A 23,163-nucleotide genomic window follows, 5' to 3' on the forward strand; every position below is an offset into this window, starting at 1 on the left:
GTTTAGCCTGCTCCTCTGACGTCTTCTTCCTTCTCAGTGGAGTATTTGTACTTGATACACTGATTTTTGAGATATTTCCCCCATTTTTCATCTCACTTTCCCCTTAATGTATTCTTCCCCCCCTTTCCTTTTTTTTTTTTTTTTTTTAAAGATTAAAAACAAACAAACAAACCAAAAAACTCAACCCAAACATTCTATGCTTTGTGTCTTATTAGACTTCCTCTATAACAATAAAAACTGGTGATGATAGGGAAACATGTCTCATTTTCCCATATCAGGAAGTATGCATTTCATTCTTAATTGGTAGCTTGCTCACTCATGCATATGATTGCTCACTCATATTTAACTTTTTCTATTTCTCTTGAATCCTTTGTATTTCAAAATATCTAAACAGCTTGTCTCTCATAAAAACTTAGATGTCATTTATTTGATAAAAGGTCTCATATTCTCTCTTTTTTGCTGGATATGCTATTTTTGGTTGTAAACTTACATCTTTTGCCTTATGGAATATCATATCCCAAGCTTTTGTGTTCTTTATAGTTGTATCAGATAAATATTGCACTTGATTGTGGTTTCTTGATACTTGGATTCTTTCTTTTTGGGATATTTGTTGTAATTTTAAAATTTAACCTAGGATCTCCGGATTTTGACTATAATATTGTTGAAAGTTTTTATTTTAGGATTTCTTTCCAGAAGTGACCAATTAATTCTTTTTATTATCACTTTGCAGTCTGGTTCTAAGACATCTGGGCACCTGGACAGATTTTTGTTTTTAGGATGTCTTTAAGTATAGTCATGGCTTTCAAGTATTCTGATAATTCTTAAATTATCTCTCTTTGATCTGTTTTCCAGATTAGTTTTTTTTTCTTTTTAAATGAGACAATTTACATTTTCTTCTATTTTTTCAATTCTTTGACTTTGTTTTTAATATTTCTTGTTGTCTCATTGGCTTCCATTTTAATCCAATCTCCTATTCAGGGCAGGTAGGTGGAGAGAATGCTGGTCCTGGAGTTAGGAAGACTTATTTTCACTAATCTGTTCTAATCTGTCTTCAAATACTAGCTGTGTAAACTTGGGCAAATCACTTAATCCTATTTGCCTCAATGTCCTCATCTGTTAAATGAGCAGGAGAAGGAAATGACAAACTACCTGGATGTCTTGTGTTAGGATCAGGTTCTGTGGAGGATTACATGATTGCTCCTATTTTGTGTTTTCTTAGGTCCTGCTTTTTTGGGGGTATACATTACATTAAATGCATTCCATTGATTCATATATAAGTTCAGGTGAGTACTTACAAGTAGTCAATATTCTGATGCAGAGCAAAATCTGACTTCTACCCTCCTGATTTGGATTCTGGACATTCCTGATTTGAATTTAGGTCTAAACAAGACAAATAGGTAGTTAAGTGGTGCAGTGAATCGACTACCTGGCTTTGAGCTAGGAAGACTTATAACTTGAGTTCAATTCTGGTCCCAGACTTAACTTCTTTCTTGTTTATTTTTGTTATATTTATCTCCTTCTGAAAGATATACATTAAGCTTCCCCTACTATTCTATGCTTACTGTATATTTCTGCCTATGACTCATTTAACTTTCTGTAAATACTGAGATGGCACGCCATTTAATGGATATATGGAAAGCATTGAAATTAATTCATTGTCATTTCCCTGTTTTATCTTTTCTTTGAATCTATTGTTATAGTTGTCAAGTCTGTGATTATAATTATTCCTACTGTTGTGAGTTCAACTGAAGCATCATAGATTTGGCTCCAACATAGCATCAAATATCACAATAAGAATTATTAATTAATATCCAGAAAATCACCTCAGAACCCAACATGATTCATAAAGCAATGTATATTAAAAATAAATAAATTTACTAGAAAAAAAGATAAAAATGAATTACATACCACAATAACATGCATAAAATAAAAGCAAATAAGCATAGAAATAACAAGGATGGACCTTCTAAACAGCAATAATACACGAAAAGACATAGCACTATGCTTTGGCAGTTTGCTTCTATTTCATACCATAAGCAAAGAATTGGAAAATGAGTAGATGCCCATCAATTGGGGAATAGCTGAATAAGTTGTGATATATGAAGCTAATGGAATATTATTGTTGTATAAAAAATGATGAACAAGCTGATTTTAGAAAGGCCTGGAAAGATTTATTTGAACTGATGCTGAACAAAACAAGCAGAACATTATACACAATAATATCAAGAATGTGCGATGATCAGCTTGATGCTTCTCAGTGGTTCAGTGATCCAAAGCAATCCCAATAGACTTGGGACAGAAAATGCCACCTGCATCCAGAAACAGAATTAAGGAGACTGAATGTAAATCAACACATGCAATGTTCACTTCTGTTTTCTGGTATTTTTTGGTTGTTGTTGAGGCAATTGGGGTTAAGAGACTTGCCCAGGGTCATACAGCCAGGAAGTGTTAAGTGTCTGAGGCCAGATTTGAACTCAGGTTCTCCTGACTTCAGGGCTGGTGCTCCACTGCAATATCTAACTGCCCCTGGCTTTTTTTTTTTTTTTTTTGGGGGGGGGGATCTCTCCCATGGTTTTTCCCTTTTGCTCTGATTTTTCTCTCCCAACCTTATTCATAAAGCAATGTATATTGAAAATAAATAAGTTTACTAGAAAAAAAGATAAAAATGAATTACATGCCACAATAACATGCATAAAATCAAATCAAATAAGCATAGAAATAACAAGGGTGGACCTTCTAAACAGCATGATGACCATAACAAATTAAACAAGATTAATAAACAATGGAGTTGCAAAATGTACATCATGCAAATACAAAGCAAAAACCATGACACGGAAATCTAATAAGCATGTTAAAAAACAACCACATGCATCTATGAGTGTATGCAACCACATTTGAGGCATATGATACAAGAACTGGTATTATTATTGCATAAACCTGCTGTTTGTTCTGCCTGCTGCAAGACTCTCCCCACTCTGGTCCATCTTCCACTCCACTATCCAACTGACCTTTCTAAAGAAGAGATATGATGTCACTATCCTGACATTCCCTTCCCCCACCATTCAATCTACTATAGTGGCTTCTAATTGCTTTATTGGAGGCAGCTCTAATCAGCTCATGAGAACTAATAGTAGAATGTTCAGGATGAGTATTGGAAATCAGAAAATACTACAATATAGGGCTTGGTCATTGTGGTTTTGATTGCCCAGACTTGCCAAAATGATGGAAAAATGGCTAAGAATTACAGAATAACCTTCAAAATATGTCCTAGAAATTTTTTTTAAACAACCTGGAGAGGTTGTTATATATTTATCAGGATACCCCCCTGGCTCCCTCCCTCTTCAAATCACCTGCTTCTTTCTATCTCCCCTTGATGACATGGGGAAGATCTTGCTTCTGGATCTGTATTTCTAACACAGCACAATGATTTGCACTATCAAATGTTTGTGGAAATGAGCTGAATGAAAGAAGCAGTGGTTTAACTGAAAAAGAACTGCATTTTTGGAGTTAGAGGCCTGAGTTCAACTTCTGCCCAAGGCACTCCTGTGACTTTTGGCAATTAGTTTAACTTCTCCATGCCTCGGTTTCCATATCTGTAAAATGAGGAAGTTGAACAAGATCTAATATTTTATCTGTCTTTAAATCAAAGATAGAAACTATAAGAAACTGAGAACTGGAGAATTTAGTTATTTGTCCAAAGATCACTTAGCTAATATTAAGAGTAGAACTAGGGTAGAGCTGTTATGCAGAAGAGGCCAGTGGTCATCATCATCATCATCATCATAATCATAGTTAACATTTATCTAGCACTTACTATGTGGTTACATCATGGTAAGCACTTTAAAATTATTACTTCATTTGATCCTCATGACACCTCTAGGGGGCTATATGCTATTATTATTTCCATTTTACAGATGAGGAAACTGAGACAAACAGAAGTTAGTAAGTGTCTGAAGCTGGATATTTTCTAGTATTCACATGGCCACCTTTCCCTTCTCTCAGCCCCCAGGCAAGACTGAATCCCAAGGCAGAGGGAATTGAGATGATCGCTGTGATGACAGAGTGGAGATGTCCTGGAAAGAAGCCAAAAGTATTAACTCTGTGCTACATGTCCACTCCAACCATCTCCCAAAATTCTGAAGGAAGATGATGTGAGCAGGAAGGAATGTTTCTGGCTCTACTAGGACAAGCTGCATCCCAACACATCCTCAAAGGCCAATGATTCCCTGAACTCGATGAAGGCATCTGGCATTAGCTCAGAGTTCCATGGGGCCAGGATCTGGGAGGATTCTAAGAAGCAAGGCTTCCTACTTTCCCAGAATTACAACAAAAACAATAAACATTTATTACTAGGCTCTTCCTGTGGGGCAGGGTGTAGTTAGTTCTTTGTAAATTTAGGCATAACTCGAAATTCCAGGAATCTAAGAAAGTTAGAACTGGAAGAGACCTCAACCCTCTCATTTTATAGATGATGAAACTGAGCCCTAGAGAGCCAAGCTGATTTGTCCCAAGAAAATTAAAAGCAAGACTAGAACCCAGATCTTCTGTCTTTTGTCCAATTATTATTTCTACTTCAATGCACTACTCCAGTGAGAGAAGCACTGCAGAAATCCTCTATTCTCCAAGGAATTGGTTTAATACTAAAAGTGACAGGAAATACTGACTCAGTCAACTCTTCCCACTCGGAATTCACAGCAGGACTATTTCAGGCTCTGCCTGGAGGGTGCCTCTCACCCCCTTAGCTTGAGGACTCTTCTCACATAGTAACTTGGTTAGGGAGACTTAAGGAAGGGAACTCAAGCCCCCCACCTCTGGAGGATTATTTGGCTTTGTTTTTGACTAGTTGACTAGTCAGCAGTTCTAAAATGGATACTTCCAAACTTGGAAGTGACCTTCTGAGTCTGAGAAGTCAGAGGTCACAGGATCATCTTTGGCCTAAGGGATTGGCAGCAAGGAGAGTTTCTGCATTGGAGAATGGCCAACATAGGAAAGGGGACAGGAAAGGGGATTAGATTCCAACATGGCCCAAAGACAATTTAAAAACGTTTTTAATAGTATTTAATTTTTCCAAATACGTGCATTCACCTTTGCAAAACCTTGTGTTCCAAACTTTTCTCCCTCCCTCTCCACAGCCCCCCCCCCCCAACTCTCCAGACAGCAAGTAATCCGATATAAACTAAACATGTGCAATTCTTCTAAATGTATTTCCATATCCATCAAAGATGTGGATTTTGAGGGGAGGTTGTGTAGAGTGTTCAAGTGATAACCTTGCAGTGGTTATTATTACTTGTTGCTTGTTGTGGCAAAGTTTAAAAAGTCTGAGACATGTTGGGTACGTAGTCATCTTGCTAATAATTTTTACCAAGAGTTTTAATGAAAGAGATCAATGACAGTTCTGAATGCCAAAAACCCCTTGTAGCAGCAGGCTCAAGGCTTATATGCCTTGAAAAAGAGGTGTTCTGAAGGTGGCAATAAACTCTCATTGATTAACAATTAATGATTGTTTTTGTAATTATTGTACCCAGGAATTTGTAATATATACAATAAATTATTGTAATTATCATTACAATTAATTAATAATTATAATAAGCAATTATTTTAATGAGGGGCTGTATTAATTCTAATGAACTTTGGTTTTGTCATTTACTTCTAAATTACTTATTTCTGGGTGATCTATTCAGAGAGTTCATCCTCACCCAAACCTGCATAGAAGATTGAGTGGAGTCTAATCAGATTTAAAGAGAATTAATTCAGTCTCATCAGTAATGTCCTTTGAGATTGAATAAGTGAGGATTATTGGCCACAGCAAACATGTGTGTCTTATTCTGCATATTAGTACACATACCTCTTTGTCAACAAGTAGGTAGTTACTATTTACTTATTTAGAATTGTGGTTGGTCACTGTCTCTTAACAACCTTAAGTTTTTCAAAGTGATTTGTTTTTATAATGTTGTTATTAAATAATTTTTTTCTCCTGGTTCTTCTCAATTTACTGCCAGTTCATATAATTCTTCCCAGGTTTCTCTAAAACTGTCCCTTTCATAATTTCTTACACTACAATAGTGTCCCATTAGATTCATATACCATAATTTATTTCCCAATTGATTGGTATTTCCTTAGATTCCAGTTCTTTGTCCCTAAAAAAGAATTGCTATAGGTATTTTTGTACAAATAGGACTTTTACCTCTTTCTTTAATCTCTTTGAGGTATAGAGGAAGTAGTGAGGTTGCAGGGTCAAAAAGTATTGAAGTATACTTCCAAATTACTTTCCAGAATAGTTGAAACAACTCACAGTTCTACAACCAATGTATCAGCACTACTGAAAACCCTTCCAACACGTGTGCTTTTCCTTTTTTGTCAATTTAGTCAATCTGGTGTATATGATGTAGAACTTCAGAGTTTCTTTAGTTAGTAGTTCTTTAATTAATGATTTTTGGATCCTTTTTTCTTATGGTTAAAAATAAAAAGAGAGAGCTTGGATTTCTTCCCTGATTGTTCATATCCTTTGACCATTAATCAATTGAGAAGGGGCTCTTATTCTTATAAATGTGTAACAGTTTCTTATGTCTTAGAAATGAGACCTTTATCAAAGGAACTTAATGCAAAGATTATTTTCCCCTTCCATTTGCCTGTTTCTCTTTTAATCTGTTTCATTGGCTATGTTTGTGCAAAAACCTTTAAATTTTATATACTCCAAGTTAGCCACATATTTTCTGTGATCTTCTTCATCTTTTATTTGGTCATGGACTCTTCCCTTACTTCCTTACTGAAAGATAATTTCTTCTTTGTTTTTCTAATTTGTTTATGGAGTAATTTAAAATATTTAATCATGCATTCCTTTGGAGGTTATCTTGATATATGGAATAAAATATTGATATTAACCTTGTTTATTTTGTTCTTAATTCTAGAAAAGGACCAGGCCACCAGGATTGTGAATTGTATTTAAGTGAGGAAGGGTTCACTTTGTCCTTCATAGTCATCTTTTCCAGTGACAAGATAGATAAAAAGATGACTGGAGATGGCCTCTGATCTAAACCTACTTTCTGCCATATGGATGCTATCCAATTTTCCCAGAAGTTTTTGTCAAGTAATGAATCCTTCCCCTCAGTAACTGTCATATTTGGATTTATTGAGCATTAGGCTACCAAACAGGTTTGATTTGCATTATTGTAAACCTAATTTGTTTCAAGATCAACATGTCTATTTTTTAATCACTAGTAAATGGTTTGATGATTATTACTTCATAGTATAGTTTGAGATTGATTATTTCTAGACATTTTAAAAAAAAGCATTGTGATTCTTGACCTTTGGTTTCTCCAGATGAATTTCGTTATTTTTTATAGTTCTATAATATTATCCATTGGTAGTTTGATTGGTATGTCACTGAATAAATCAGTTAATTTATTAATTACTATCATTTAAAAATCATATTACATGAGGAATTAATGTTTCTCCTTTTACTTTTAGGTTTGTTTATATGTTTGTAAATAGTGTTTTGGAGTTGTATTCAGAGAGTTCCTGCTTGTAATTTGGTCGGTAGTCTACCAGATATTTTATACATTCTTTAGTTATTATAAATTAAACTTCTCTTTCTAGCTCTTCTTACTACTGGGCTTTCTTGGTAATATATAGAAATAGGTGAGAAGATTGTGGTGTGCAGAAGATGACAATTCTTCCACAAACGTTTCCCTTAGACTTAGAGATGCACTTCTCTACTAAAAGACTGACTCCTTTCTAGATTCTTCCACCCAAACCAGGAATCCATGTAGGGGTTTCTACGGGCCATATTTGGCCCACTGAGGATGTTTATGTGGCCCACCGGCCTATGGTTATGGCAAATGGTCTGAGAGGCGGAGACAGAGTGTGAGGTTTTGTTTTTACTCTAGTCTGGCCCTCCCACAGTCTGAGGGACAGTGGACTGGCCCCCTATTTAAAAAGTTTGAGGACCACTGCGAGAGACCACCTCCCTCCCCCCAGCCTTCAGAATCCTGCAGCAATCCTAGAAGAACTAACCAGGAGAAGATTGAGGGCTAAGTACAGAGGGCAGATGAGCAAGTCCAGCATTCCCCCTCTGAATTTGGCAGTGCTGGTGTCCAGCTCAACACAAACCTTCCCCCAAACATGATTAGAGCTGCAAAAGATTGGCTGAGTCTGTTATATAGCACCAAACCTGAACTTTTCCCAAGCCCTGAACCTAATTCCAGAAAGAACAACTACTATGCTATTTGGTTTGAAACAAGGCACTCCTCTTGTTGAGGGCGGTAGCCCCTTTGGTATTCTTTGTTTGATCTCCAACTTCCTTTGGGACTTGGACCTTTGATACAAGATCTGGTCAAACTAGTTTGGGCTATCTGAGGTGGCCAGGGTTTTACAGCCCCCATTCTAATCTACTCAGATAGACCAAATGGCATCAGGAAATTCCTTTTTGGGAAGAGACTTCTGTCTGTCCCCAAAAGATAACAAGAGAATCCTTATATTAATTTACATCACTCTCAGGAACCTCCTTACATCACTGCATAAAAGAGAAGGGGGATCTTCTCTTTGCAAATGGCCTTGTACCATGCAGCCATTTTGCCCACCGGCTCTCCGGTGTTTCCATTCTAATCAATAAAGACTATGTTTCCATACAGCATTAAGTAGCAAATTCCTTTGCTGCCAAACCCTCCATTGGTTACTTTGGGGAAGGAAGGAGAGAGAGAAAGGAACTGACACATCTTTGTTTAGACCACAATTTACTCCTCCTCAATTTACTACTCATCACTCTGAGTCTGAATCAAATAGAACCCGAAGCCAGCTCATTTTCCAAAGCACCCAAACTCAGTCTAATCTGGCAAAGAGAACAGTTTTCTGTAGATCCAGACCGAGTTCAGAATGGGACAGGTGAGCTGAGTGAGAAGACCCCCAGCAAGATCTAGCCTGAGCTGTCCCTGAAGACTGTGGCAGGAGCCCAACAAGGAGAAAGGGGAAGACCAGGCAAATACTACTAAGGAAGGTCCTGGAGCCCTGGGATGTAGGAAAGCCCCTGGTAGAGCCCCACACTAAAGCAGCCTCTGAGTTCTTTGAAGAAAGGAACTATTCTGGCTTGCCATACTTAGAACCAAGCAGGACTCATTCTACTCTCTCATAGATAAGACATAAGCAGGAAAATCATATTATATTTAAAGGCATATTAGCTAAGAAATCAATATGATTTTAATTGTGGAGTGTGAATCTAGTGCAGACACTTCCATGAACAAACTGAAAAAAATTCTGAATCTTATAAGGAAATACCTTGATAGAGACACCTGGAGGTAAAGCCTGAAGAGGATAGTAATTCTACAAAAAAGCTTCAGAGAAAAAAAAATGTCTTGGCCACAGTAGTACCTAGAGGTAATGAAATAAGAAATACAGAATGGAAAAGTTAGGGAGAAAAAAATGGCAAGGCTAATTGATACTATAGAACAGATAGTAGAAAAATCTCACTGAAGAACTGAATGTCCTGAAAATGAAAATGGACCAAAATGAATATAATTACTCGATAAACCCAAAAGAAATATCAAAAACTCAACAGATGATCTAAGATGCATCAAAAACCACTGACCTGGAAAACAGATCAAAGAGAGACAATCTAAGAATTAATGGATAGTATATAAATTGGGAACAGAAAAAAAGTTTGGATATCATATTTTACAATATTATAAATGGAAGCTTCGCAGTAGTGGTAGAACCAAAGAGAAAAGTGAAAATAGAAAAAATATATACATGTTTCTTCTGGGAAGAAGGAATGAAAATGACCAATAACAGCATATCCCAAATCTAGAGGTGGTAGATCAAAGAAAAAAATTGTGCAAATGACCAAAAAGGAATTTAAATTACTATGGAGCCACAATAAGGATTACATAAGACTTAGAAGTTAACACCATAAAAGAAAGGAGAGCTTAAAAATGTGATATTCTAAAAGGCAAGAGATGAAGTTTTATAACAAAGAATAATCTATACATTTATAAAATGAAATATAATCCTAAAAGGAAAAACAAGTGTTTTTTTTTTTTTAAACAAGATAAAGAATTTCCAAGAATTCCTGATGAAAAGTTCAGGCTGAGGAGATATTTTGAAATGAAAATGCAAGTGCCAAGAGAAACATAGAAAGGGTACATTTGTTTGATTGTCAGAGAATATGTGGGGATGAACTGTTTATGTTAGTATGGGGATAAAAAATGTGTCCTTTCAGAACACTGATATTTTTAAGTGTTATAGAGAAAGGTTAAAAGGAGAGAGGGAGATTTTGGTTTGTTTTAATGGTCTTCAGAGAAGATAAAAATTGGGGAGTATATTGTGGAGGAAATAAGGAAGAAGAGGAGAGAAATTACTATTGCATAATAGTGGTATAGGAGATGAAGAATATATATAGTCACAGAGAAAGGAGGGAGAGAAACAGAAACAGAAACTTTCATTTGAATCAGCTAAAAAATTTGAGCACAACACAGAGAGAGGACTGTGGGGACTGAGTGTGGATCATAACATAGTATTTTCACTTTTTTTGTTATTGCTTGCTTGCATTTAATTTTCTTTCTCCTTTTTTCCCTTTTTGATCTGATTATTCTTGTGCAACATAATTGTGGAAATATGTATAAAAGAATTGCACATGTTTAACATACATTGGATTACTTGCCATCTAAGGGAGGGGATGGGGTGAATGGAGGAAAACATTTGGAAAACAAGGTTTTGCAAGGGTGAATGTTGAAAATTATCTATGCATATGTTTTAAAAATAAAAAAAACTTTAATAAAATTTTTTAAAGGTTGAGCATAATTGCACACACAGATTTCAGTATAGAAGTATATTAAACTCAAAAGGAAAAGAGAAAGGGAGATAGAAAAAGAAGATGTAGAAAAGGGTCTAAGAAGGATGGCAGAATAGAACAAGTAGTCATAAACAAAACAAATTCCAATGTTGAAGGAGAATCATAAAGAAAGAAATAAAGTAAAAACCTTGGACCAAGCATGGGAAAAGGAGGAAAGAAAAGCTACAATAGAGAGAGGAAAGAGGTTATTTCACTTATATGAATATAAGATTTGGGAAAATTCATTCCCTTTTATCACTTGATGATTTATAAAGAAAGTAAAATACAAGAGGACAAGATGGAGACAAATACCCAGTTAACAATCATAAATATGAGGAATAGAATGAACTTATTCCTGAAATGGAAATAGATAACAGAATGAATTAGAAAGAATAATCTGACAGTATGGTGTTTTGTTTTGCTTTTACAAGAAAAACACAAAGATTCACACAGAGTTAAAATGAAAATTTAGGGCAAAATTTATTATGTTTTAGCTGAACTCAAAAAAGCAAAACTAACAATCATGATTTTTAGATAAATGCAGATATGATAAAGAAATAAGTAGAAAAATCACATTATGTTGTAAGGCATAATAACTAAGAAATCAATATGAAAATTTAATTCATATGCACCTAGTAATATGCATTTAAATATTTAAATAAAAAGTTAAGTCAAATCAATAAACATTTATTACTCATCTACTGTGTGCTAGTCAATGTGCTAAATGTTAAGGATACAAAGAAAAGGCAAAAACAGTTCCATTCTGCAACAGTTAACAGTCTAACAAGAGACAGCATGTCAACAGTAATATAAATGTATATATATGTGTATGTTTTTTGTGTACATATATACATATATAACTTTGTGGGTGTACATACATAGAGGATAAATTGGAGGTAATATTAAGAAAAGGGCACTGACATTAAGAGACATCAAGAAAGACTTCAGCAAATGAGATTTTATCTGAGAATGAAATAAGAAAGAAATAGCAAAACTTTAATAGAAATTGACCTTGATGTATGCCTTTGAAATTTACATTAATTCAAACAAAAGATGAAAAAGAAAGCTGTTAGGGACATGACTAGAACTCTAGGAAAATTAGAGCTGATAGCTCTGTGGTGGATATTAAATCATAACTATAGATGACATTTTCTTAAAAGTTGACTATGGGAATCTTCATAAATAGCTGATTTAAAAAAATGGAAAAAAAGTTGAAATACTCAAGGCATTGTTTACTGACCATAATGCAATAAAATTAGAATCAATAAAAGGTCTTTAAAGAGAAGATGAAAAATAATTGAAAACTCAACAACATAATACTCTTTTCTCTTTTTCCCCCAATAACATAATTCTAAAGAAATATTGGGCCAAAAAAACAATTATAGAGAAAGCATCAGTCAGAATGACAATGAGACAATATTCTAAAAGTTATGAGATACAACTAAAACAGTTTTGGGAGGAAATTAAATATTTCTAAACACTTTCATCAATAGAAGAGAGAGAAAAAAAGAAATAAATTGGATATGTAATTAAAAAAAACTTCAACCGCAAATCAAAATTCTCCAACTAAAGAATAAAGTAGAAATTATGAAAATTAAAGAAGAAATTAATAAAATTAAAAGCAGGAACATTATTGAAATTAAACATCATTAAAATTAAAACCAGGAACTGTTTTGTTGAAAAAAAAAAACTAATAAGATTTACAAACATTTAGCTAATCCAATTTTTTAAAAAGAGGGAGGAAAACCAAATTATTTATTTAAAAAATTTAAAAGGAGTACTTAGCAACAGTTGGAGAAAAGTAAAGGAAATTATAAAAAAACTATTTTGCTCAATTATGTGCAAAGAAAACAGATAATTTAGATGAAACAGATGAATACAATAAAAATGTAAAATATTCCACTTACCAAAGAAGAAATAGACATTTAAGTAATCTAGTATCAGAATAAAAAAATTTGAAGTCATAAATAAAATCATAGTAAAAAAGCTATAGTTACAGATGGAATCAGTAATGAATTATATTAAACATTCAAAAAATAGTTAATTCCAATACTACATAAATTGGTTGTAATAAAAAAAGAATCAGAAGAAGAAGACACTTTTCTAATCTTTTTATGATATAACTATGGCTTAAATCTAAAGGCAGACAAAAAAAACCCCCACTATTGACCAATATTCCTAATGAACAATGATATAAAAATTTTAATAAAAAATTAGCAAGTGGACTACAAGATGTATCAGAAAGATTATACACTATGACTAGGTTAGGTTTAAACTTGGAATACCAGATTGGTTTAGCATAAGAAAGCCCATAAATTTAATGAGCTATGTTAATAACATAAATAACAATAAAAAGCATATCAATAGATTATGAAAAAACTTTTAAACAAAAATTTAAAATCCTTTTTTATTAAAAACTCTACATATTGTAAATAATATCTAACTAAATCCAAGAGCAAATAGTATTATATAATGGATGCCCATTATCACCACTACTGTTTGATGTAGTTCTATAAATGCTAGCTCTAACAATAAGATAAGAAAAAGAAACTGTGGGAATAAACATAAGCAAAGAGGAAATAAAAGCTTATTTTTGACAGTTAATAAATAGCATGTGTACTTGGAGAAATGTAGAGTCAACTAAAAATAAATTGAAATGACTAAAAATTTCAGGAGAGAGAGGGAGAGAGAGAGAGAGAGAGAGAGAGAGAGAGAGAGAGAGAGAGAGAGAGAGAGAGAGAGAGAGAGAGAGAGAGAGAGAGAGAGAGAGAGAAATTAGGTATAAAATATTCAGGAGCAGAAAACCCAAAGATCTCAGTAAGGAGTCACTATTTGGCAAAAACTGTTGAGAAAACTTAACAGCAGCCTGGTATAATTTAGATTTACAATACCTCACATGATATGGCAATTCCAAATGAATCTCTGACAAAGACTCCCTCAGTCAGGAAGATATCACCAATCTGGTGATAGTGCATAGATCTGAAAAGTAATTCCTACTTTCCTTTGATTTGTTTCTAATGTGACTACTATCTCTTAGTTTCCTTTCTTCTAGTATGATAGCTTCTTCTTAGTATCCTTTGCTGAATATTTATCCAGGTAGCATTCACTAACTTTAGGTTTTTCCCAAGGACTTCTCATTTCTCTCTATGCTACTTCTCCCAGTGATCTCTTACTCATGACTAAACATGTTAGAATCATACAAGTAATTTTCATTTATTTTATTTTTTAAATGCAAAACATTTCCACAAGTCATGTTGTGAAAGAAAACAAAGATCTCTCAACTTAATTTAAAAAACCCTCAAGAAAAATAAAGTTAAAAAAGAGAGAAAGAGAGAATGCTTCAGTCTTTATTTAGACACATTTGTTTCTTCTCTGGGAATAGATAGGGTTTTCCATCATAAGTCCTTCATAATAGTCATGGATCATTGTAGTGCTGAGAAGAGCAAAGTCATTTATAGCTGCTCATCCCAGAACATTACTATTTGTATACAGTACATTTCCCTTTGCTTGAGTTCATGGAGGACTTTCAAGGTATTTTTTTTTTCTGAGACCATACTGTTCATCATTTTCCAATGAACAATAATATTCTGTGACAATCACATACCACAATTTATTCAGTTATCCCCAATTTATGGGCATCCCCGCAAGTTCCAATTTTTTTTTTTTTTTGTGCTGAGAAGAGAGCTACTACAAATATTTTTGTACATATAGGATCTTTTCCTTTTTAAAACAAATCTCTTTTGGTATTCATGCCTAGAGTGGTAGTGGTAGGTCAAAGGATAACAATTTTGATTTTTTTTTTTTTAACATTTAAAGCTTTTTGCACAATGTTAACATTAAAAAGTTTTTAAAGGAAGCAGGTAAGTAGGAAAGAAATCTTTGCAGCAAGTTTTTTTTTTTTAATTACTATTTCATTTACAAGATATATAAGGAAGTGATTCAAATTTATAAAACTAATAGCCATTCTCCAACAGATAAATGATCAAAGGATATAAATAGGTACTTTTCAATAGAAGAAATCCAAGCTAGCAACAATTATGTGAAAAATATTCTTAATCATTAAAAATTAGAGAAATGCAAATTCAAACAATTTTGGTTCCACCGTATATTTTTCAGACTGGCAAAGATGACAAAGAAGAAAATGACAAATGTTGGAGGGGCCAGCTGTGAATTGATCCACCTATATCACCAATTCTGGAAATCAATTTGGAACTCTGCACAGAAAGTTGCCAAATTGCAAAGCCATTATTCCAAGTTGACCATGGCTAAGCCTATATTCCCAAAGAAATTAAAAGGGAAAAGGACTTAAATGTATAAAAATATTTATATCAACTCTTTTCTTGGTAGCCAAAAATTTGAAATTTAGAACAAGTGTCCTCCTATTGGGGAGTGGCTAAAAATTGTGGGTATATTAATGCAATAGAATATTATTATGCCACAAGAAATTATGAAATGGACAATATCAGAAGAAACCAAGAAGACCTTTGTGAACTGATGCAAAGTGAAGTAAGTAGAAATAGGAGATTAATTTATGTACCAGTAGCTACTTTGGCCCTCACTGATTGAAAGTCAGGTGAGTTAGATTTTTTTTTCAGTTCCTCAGGGTTCTCTGGTACTAATCTTTTGCAGTCTTATGTAAAAAGTCCATCTAGTTCCCATTGATAACTTTATCTCACACATAAAAGGAGGCCAAATTCCTGGGGCAGTTTTATCTAGTCAGGAGTCTAAGGCTTGCTCAACTCACAAAATCCTGAAGATAAAGGACTTTTTTTCCCTGACCAGGTGCACTGGAAACATTCTTGTCCTACAAAAAACCTTTGGGACCAAAGCACCTCCATTATTTTGTATTAGCATAGCTCGCTTCCTGGTATCCTATCATACAACTGCTGATATAGACAAAATGTGCACATGAGTTTGTTCTTAACTAGAACCCTTTTTTATTCCTCCTTAATTTTCTAGACCCTGTCCTTATTTTTCAACTCTGACTTTAAATGGCCCCCTTAACTCACAGCCCACAGCTTAATCATTTCGATAAACCCTTTCTTTTTAGGACTATGTAGCTATGTGGCTTGTGACACCATCTTTGTGAGTTTTACTCATTCTGAACCACTCTCCCAGAACCTGGTGCCTTTAATCAGGACTTTTAAGGGAATCTAGGCTGTGTTTAGTTTTCTGTAAATAGTTCCGAACTTTATTAACTCCCTCAAATATATTTGGGGAGTAGGGTTCTCTGCATCCCAGTTCTATTTGGCCACTAACAGTCAGTTTAACTTTTACAAGGGTGTCTTAATTTTGAAGAATATAATAGCAAACAAACAAATTTTTTCCCCAACATATGGGAATTTCAAAGCCTCTCCATATGCATCTTGTACTAGTGGGAAAGAGAAAAGTATTAGTTTCAGAGTTCAGTTCAGTTCCTATAGCATACAAGCCCAGTTCCCAGTCCTGCATTCTGCAAGCTAGAGTCTTAGGACCCCCAGCTTTTTCAAGACTTCCCTGACTACACCATCTGACCTAGAGTTCTGGCTCCAAGGTTGCCAAGCTCTGACTCCTGGATCCAGTGAGGGATGGTTGCTGTTACCTGTAAGTGAGGACAAGCAACACAGCCCCATTTTTGGAACCGGGGTAAAAGACTGTTATATTTGAATTCAGATCTTTCCAGACTCAGCACTCCATTCACTGTGTCACCTAACTGCCTTAGATTAATTAATGGCATTAAACTGAAGTATCTTTTATGGATCTTTTATGGAACAGTTAGTCAATTCTGAACCAAACATTTGAATGTAGAAAACAGTTTTATCCAAATCCCTGAGGGAAAATCACTTGGAAAAGGGGGCAAAATTGTCTCAGCCTCTATCTATCTTATTCCTCTACCTTGACTGCAGAAGGACCTTAGGAACTTCAGAGGACTGAATGCACATAGGTATATTAAAAGCATCCTCAGAACAGCTATAATCGTGTGTGTAGGTGTATGTGTGTGTGTGTATGTGTAAAATATTTTAAAAATAAAGTCAGTCTAACACAAAATTAATTTTCAGAAGCCAAATTTCAATAGTTTGAAATGTCAAAAATTTAAACACATGGGACTAAGTAATCTGACAAGTGAACCATAAGATGCCTTTCATTTCAAACCTTGGTTTTAGATGGGCTGACAATTATAAGTGATCAACTTAATATCCAAAGAAATAAAGCACTCAAAACAGGAGGAAACTGTGGTTAACTTCACTTACAAAAAGGCAACTATTATGGAAGGGCCATCAAAGAAATGCTTCTTTCATTTGCTTTTGGTGTCAAACTGAGACCCTTACCTTAAAAAGGCCAAGGTCCCCTACTATATCTGGGGCCATCTCTAGTTGTCCTGATACATATTTTACCCCTGGTCCCAGATGCCTCTGGAGGAGAAAGTAAGGCTGGTGACTTTGCACAGCTCTCCCTTAAAATCCAATTCACTTGCATGACATGGCATCATCTCCCTGTTATTATGTCCTTTCTGAGAACGAATAACAATAATCTCTGGGATGTGAGGCCCCTAAAACCTTGAGTTTGGGAAAGTGGCAGGTGGTTCTCAGCCCCAGCAGGATGTTTAAAGGGCTCATTGCTTCAGAGGGCACAGCTGAACAAACAGCTTTTATGAAAGGAAGTGTTGCTTGCTCCCTGATAAAATAAGGGAGGAAATAAGAAGCATACCCTCTTAGTTTACCCAGATACCTGAAATATTGAGACCAAAGAGATGTTTGATTCTTGTCCTGGAAAAGGTGACCTAAAAGTCAGCTATTTTGTCAAAGTGAAAACAAAAACCTTCAAAGAAATTCATTAAAACCTTTAGGCTTTTGGTATTCTCAGTGACTCCTTTCAGGTGGGATACTACTAACATGTACCTTAGGGAGCTATTACAGTGCCCTCCAGGAAATAATAGCTCTTATTGTGAGTCTGTTTTTATTATTGTCCACTGAAAGCTCTCATATGAGACGTCTAAAAGTCAGTGGCTGGAGGTATCAGTGCCAAGTGGTGGAAAGAGGAACTGAATAGTAAAGGCAGCCAATTTCATTTCCCTTCTAATTTCAACCACACTAGATTTGCTTGCGTGAAAACTTTTAATTTTACCTACTCAAAATGTTTCAATTTATCTTATGTGAACCCCTCTATCTCTTGTTTAGTCATATACTCTTTCTCAATTCTTAAATCCTAAAAGTAATTACTTCATTCTTTAATTTTTGATGAAGCAACCTGTTATGTTTAGGTCATGTATTTATTTATTGGATGTTTATCTTGGAGTGTGTTTGAATTGATCTAAACTTAATCTCTGCAATCTGCAGAACCGTCCAAAGGTCCCGTCAATGTCAAGGAGTGATTTATTTTCTTCGATAAATAAGTTCTTTGGGTTTATCAAACACTGTTTCCATGTATGTTGTGTACCTAACTCTGTCCCACTCACCCACCAGTAGCAAATAGTTTTAATGCTTGCTGATTTGTTTCAGAATTAGTACTGATAAACTCTTTTCCTTCCAGGATAAGTTCATCATTTCTAAACTCAATATCTTGCGGCTAACTTGATTGCCACCATTTCCCTCAGCTTCCTCTCCCCTCTCATTGGAAGGATGGAAGTTGAAGAACTCTACTCCTCCTGATATCTTCCTTTCAAGAGGACAGAAACTGGACTTTCAGTTCTTTCTACTTTGCATCTGCTGCCCTGTGTAGTTAACTTGATGACAGGAAAGGAGAGAGTGTAAAAGCTGACTTGGAGCTTAATACCAAAAACAAAACGAAACAAACAAACCAAAACCCTAAGTTTTGGGCAACTGATTCTATCCCTTCTTAACAGATAGAGAAGAAATGGAAACAGTGTCAGATTTTATATTCTTGGACTTAGAGATCATTGAAGATAGTGGCTATAGCCACAAAATTAAAAGACACTTGCCCCTTGGAAGAAAAGCTATGGCAAATCTGAACAACATACTAAAAAACAGATTGTCACTTTGCCACTGTCAACTGGATCAGAGCCAGCCTCTAATTTGTGAATAGCCAGAGCCAAACAGAACAGTCTAGAGACAGGAGAGTCAGGAATCAAATAGAAAATTAATTAATTTCAGAATGAGGAAAAATGCTTGCAAATGGAACCCCACCTCACCCCACTGCCCTGAGAAAAAGGACTTAACCCACTAGGGCAAAACCACAAATGGCTGGACCAAGACACAATTATTCTGAGATCTTGAGTAGAAGCTCCCACAGCAGGCTCATATATGCACATTGCAGGCATTCCTGGATCCTGTGGTACCCAGTCTATTTTAAGTCTTAGGGGTCATTGAACTTTATGATTTTTTGGTGGGGTACAAAATCAGAGTTAGCACAGTGGGAACTGGAATGTAAGTATCTGATTTGGTTCATTTGGCAGAAATAGTGAGCATGTAAAATCGTAAATTCCCCAGTGAATACCTGGTGCTGGTCAAAGCAATCAACTTTGCCAGGTGAGATCTTCCAGGGTGCAAAGATTGTTATAATGCTGAGCTCAGGGCATAGCCTAATGGTTACTCCTTAGCTCTGGGAAACAGACTATCTCCAAATATCTGGAAATTTCCCTCTTTGGTCAAAGGGAGAAGATCTGAAAGAATTCCTTCTCAAACGCCAAATTAAGAAAAGACAGATATAATCCAAAGGGCCAGTTGGGTTAGGATGAGATGTTGCTCAGGGGGCTAATTCCTTGGGGGGAATCTATCCTAGATATCATGACTTGCTATTCTTTGTTTGTAAAAAGAAAAGAAGAAGAGTGAAGAATGCAGAGAGAGAAAATGTCAACACTTAATCAGGGCCTTGGTGAATGGGCACATAACTACACACCCACAAGTTTGGCAGCTGGGGGAGTAATGAGAAGAACCTGGTAGAGGCTCTTAAAAACAGTAATTGATCGATCAGTATGGAGCCAGTTTTAAGTATGACATTTGGGTTGGTAGGGATGTATAAATGTGAAAAAACTCCTTTCATCAAGTTTTGGATCTGAGTTTCTGGTTTGCATACTGTCCTTAAATAGCACATAAGGATGGTCCATTTTCCCATCCACATAGGGCTAAATTCAAGCAGTGTAACAAAGTTGGTTATTTTATGCAGTTCTGATAGTTCAAATTGCATTGTCAGGTATCCAACAAAAACTATACAGAGGGCTCACAATGAACTTGTTCTAAGGAGGAACCAAGGTCACCAAGGTAAACAAAAAAAAAATTAAGCATTAACATCAAGTCCCATCTAACAGAAGCACAGAAGCACAGAGCTAACTGAAAATTCTTTTAGCCTGCAGGGATGGAAGTGGGGTAAGGGTGGGGTAAGGGTGCCAAAACCAAAACATAGGCTGAAAGGGAACCTTCTGGCCTGGGGAAACTGAACCTAAAGAAAACAAGTGGGAATAATTGATTAGGGGAATAGAGAATGAAGAAAGCCTAGTCCCATATCTCACATAGTTATCTGGTGCCAAAGTATCTTTTCTTGGGCAATAGGTTTTATTCTCAGGCAGCTCTAAAAGGGGTTTCTCTGGTTCTAAATCTAGAGGTTCCTAAATAATTCTTGCTCTCCAATTTTGAAACCAGAGAATTTCAGTTTACATGTATTTTCTGCTTATCTCCTTAGCTAAATCTTGTACTTAATATAAGAAACTTTTAAAAGTTTATGAGAATTCAAGTGTAAAATGAAATTTTCTGCCTTTTAAAATGATCAACTACTTTAAAAATGGGAAAATAATTCCACATTATTTACTATTTTCAGTACAAATTAAACCAAATTAATTCTTAATTATTAAAATCTTAAAACTTATTACCAAAAAATATGTTAAGCCTGAATTTCCAATAAATTTGGAAGTCAATCAAATACAAGTATAAATAGTTCTTAGAGCAAATGATCTAGCTCTGTTGCTTTTTTCAAAATTTACTATTCTATTTAATTAGAAAAAGTTTATATTTGTGTCTTATTACCTTATCTAATCATTTCCCCCTTAGGAGAATATCATTCCTAAATTATAATTTAATCAGAAATACAGGTTGAAATTGTACCATGTTCATGCTTACAACACATTAAAGTAACTCAGAGATGTTTCAGTTTCAATCTATTTTTTTAATAGATTTAGTGTTGTACTTACAAAAATTTTTGATAATAGAAATTAGCTATAAAAGGCAAAAAAGGGACATGGTTATAACAATGTTATGTACCATAAGAGGGGGAAAAAACTCCATTACCTTTGCTTGGTTCCAGGTATGAGTCATATCTGACAGTTAGGCATGTAGTCATAAAGTGTTAAAAGCAAGAATCAGAATTAACCAGGTGGGAATTTTCCTTTTCAGAACAGAAATAACACAATGAGGAAATAGAGTCAGGAGGATCCTACCTAGGCCATGTCTGAGGTCATTCCCAAAACTTTTCCCAGGCACAGGCATCCACTTTGATCACCAACTAGATCAAAGTACATTTTCTACTATTGGCCTGATGACAATCCAGACTTAAAACAATAGTAAGTTACATTCCTGGGAATTTTACCTTAAATAGCAAAATTTCACTAGCCACAACTTAGAGCTTGAATATCTTTCCTGATGTGCCCCTAACAGTAAACATTTTTGTCAATTCTTTACTTATATATTAAAACTACTTATATACTGGGGCTTCAGACATAATAACAAATATCTGAAAGTTGATTCATCATTAATATATTGATGCTCTGTCTTTAAACTACCTGATACATTTTCATAATAGCTAAGATTTTCAAATGAAAATTTATTATGGTAAATATTATTAGTGGTATTATTATTACCTGATTTATAACAGAATATAACTCATTATTTAATATACTTCAATATTTAACAGTTTTCAAATATCCAATTTTCAATCACATACTTTTAAAAGCCCAGTTCAAAATATAATTTAGAAATATAATAACACAAATGATAAACTTCAGATGATATCAATTGCATTTCCAAATTATCACATATAAAAATCATTGATCTTATTATCTTTGGTATTTAAAAACCATTCTAGCATTATCAAGTATGGAACAACTAAATTCAATTAAAGAATAATGTAATGCTCAGCATATGATAATCATTTGTTAAGCACTTTACAATCATGTCATTTTGATCTCACAACAAGCCGGGGAGATGGGTGCCATTATTTTTCTCTTTACAGATCAGAAAATTGGGGCTAGCAGACAGAAGATAACTTGCCTTAAATGTTACAGCTAATAAATTCTTGCAATGAACAGAAAAAGATGGGCTCACCATGGGTAGAGACTGGCTGGCTCCTCTGACTCCATATTGTCATGCAAGGTACTGTCAGGGACAGCCAGACTGTCCCAGGAAGCTGCTGGATAGGAATGTGCTGCATCTGGGTGATGTTCCTGGGCTTGCCTTGAGGGTAGATTGCAGGATGGAGCACAGGACCACTGGGACCATTGGCAGTATGGGGATCCTCTCCGGGTGCTGCCCCACCTTCCACCTGGTGGAACAGAATGTAATTCAAGTTTTCCTACAATTCTCCAGCATTCTCTTTTCTTAATCTGATCTGAGATGAGAGGAGCTAACAGAGAGACATGGGCTATAATGGTTTTGTTATCAATGCCCACAGCTGAGATACCAACACAGAGAAAATGACAAGATACCTCCAAATAGAAGATGAAGCCTGAAAATCTGATTTTACCCCATTAACTTGAAGCACACAGAAGGACCAATTAATCAGAGTTGTGCAGAAAAAAATAACAACCTAGAGACTACAGCAGCAATACAGAGGTGCATAGGATACCCTTACCAGAGGAAGGTTAAACTCAATCAAAGGGTGAGCCCAGGAAACTGGAGCAGAACAAAGGGGAGAACACTCCCCAGTGGGGGGTTGTGACTTCAGAGAAATCTCTAGTGGTGTCTAACCCACTCCTACTGGGACCAGAAAGTCCACATGGTCCCTTTCCATCCAATCCCATTTCTGACACCAATTAATGTCAATCAGCCAAGACAGGTCTCTAAACTCTGAATGACCAGAGCCAAAGAGAATAGGCTACAGACAGGAGAGTCAGGGATCAAACAAAAGATTAATTAATTTCAGAATGAGGAAAATGGTTTCAAATGGAAACCCTACCTCCTAAGAAGGAGAGCTTCACATGCTGGGGCAAAGGCAGAGCTTACATGCATGAAAAACCACAAGTGGGCTGGACCAAGACACAATCATTCTTAGGTCTTGAGTAGCAGTTCCCACAGAAGATTTATGCACAGATAATGGATCCTATGTGATCATTTCAAATCTTAAGAGTCATTGAGCTTTATGATCAATCAGTGGAGTACAGAACCAGAGTTAGCATGGGAGGAACAAATTGCAAAACC

General features: G+C 35.3%; 1 long non-coding RNA gene across 1 annotated transcript; it reads right to left on the reverse strand.

The window, feature by feature from the left end:
* Nucleotides 1-2,164: 2,164 nt before the first annotated feature.
* LOC141553212 (uncharacterized) lies at nucleotides 2,165-22,910 on the reverse strand. The gene is made up of 3 exons (XR_012485319.1): nucleotides 22,598-22,910; nucleotides 22,072-22,288; nucleotides 2,165-2,309 (listed from the first exon to the last, which is right to left on the reverse strand). It is a non-coding gene; the product is annotated as an uncharacterized LOC141553212 (long non-coding RNA).
* Nucleotides 22,911-23,163: the final 253 nt, after the last annotated feature.

The sequence above is a fragment of the Sminthopsis crassicaudata genome, chromosome 2, assembly GCF_048593235.1.
Source record: "Sminthopsis crassicaudata isolate SCR6 chromosome 2, ASM4859323v1, whole genome shotgun sequence".
NCBI classification, from domain to species: Eukaryota; Metazoa; Chordata; class Mammalia; order Dasyuromorphia; family Dasyuridae; genus Sminthopsis; species Sminthopsis crassicaudata.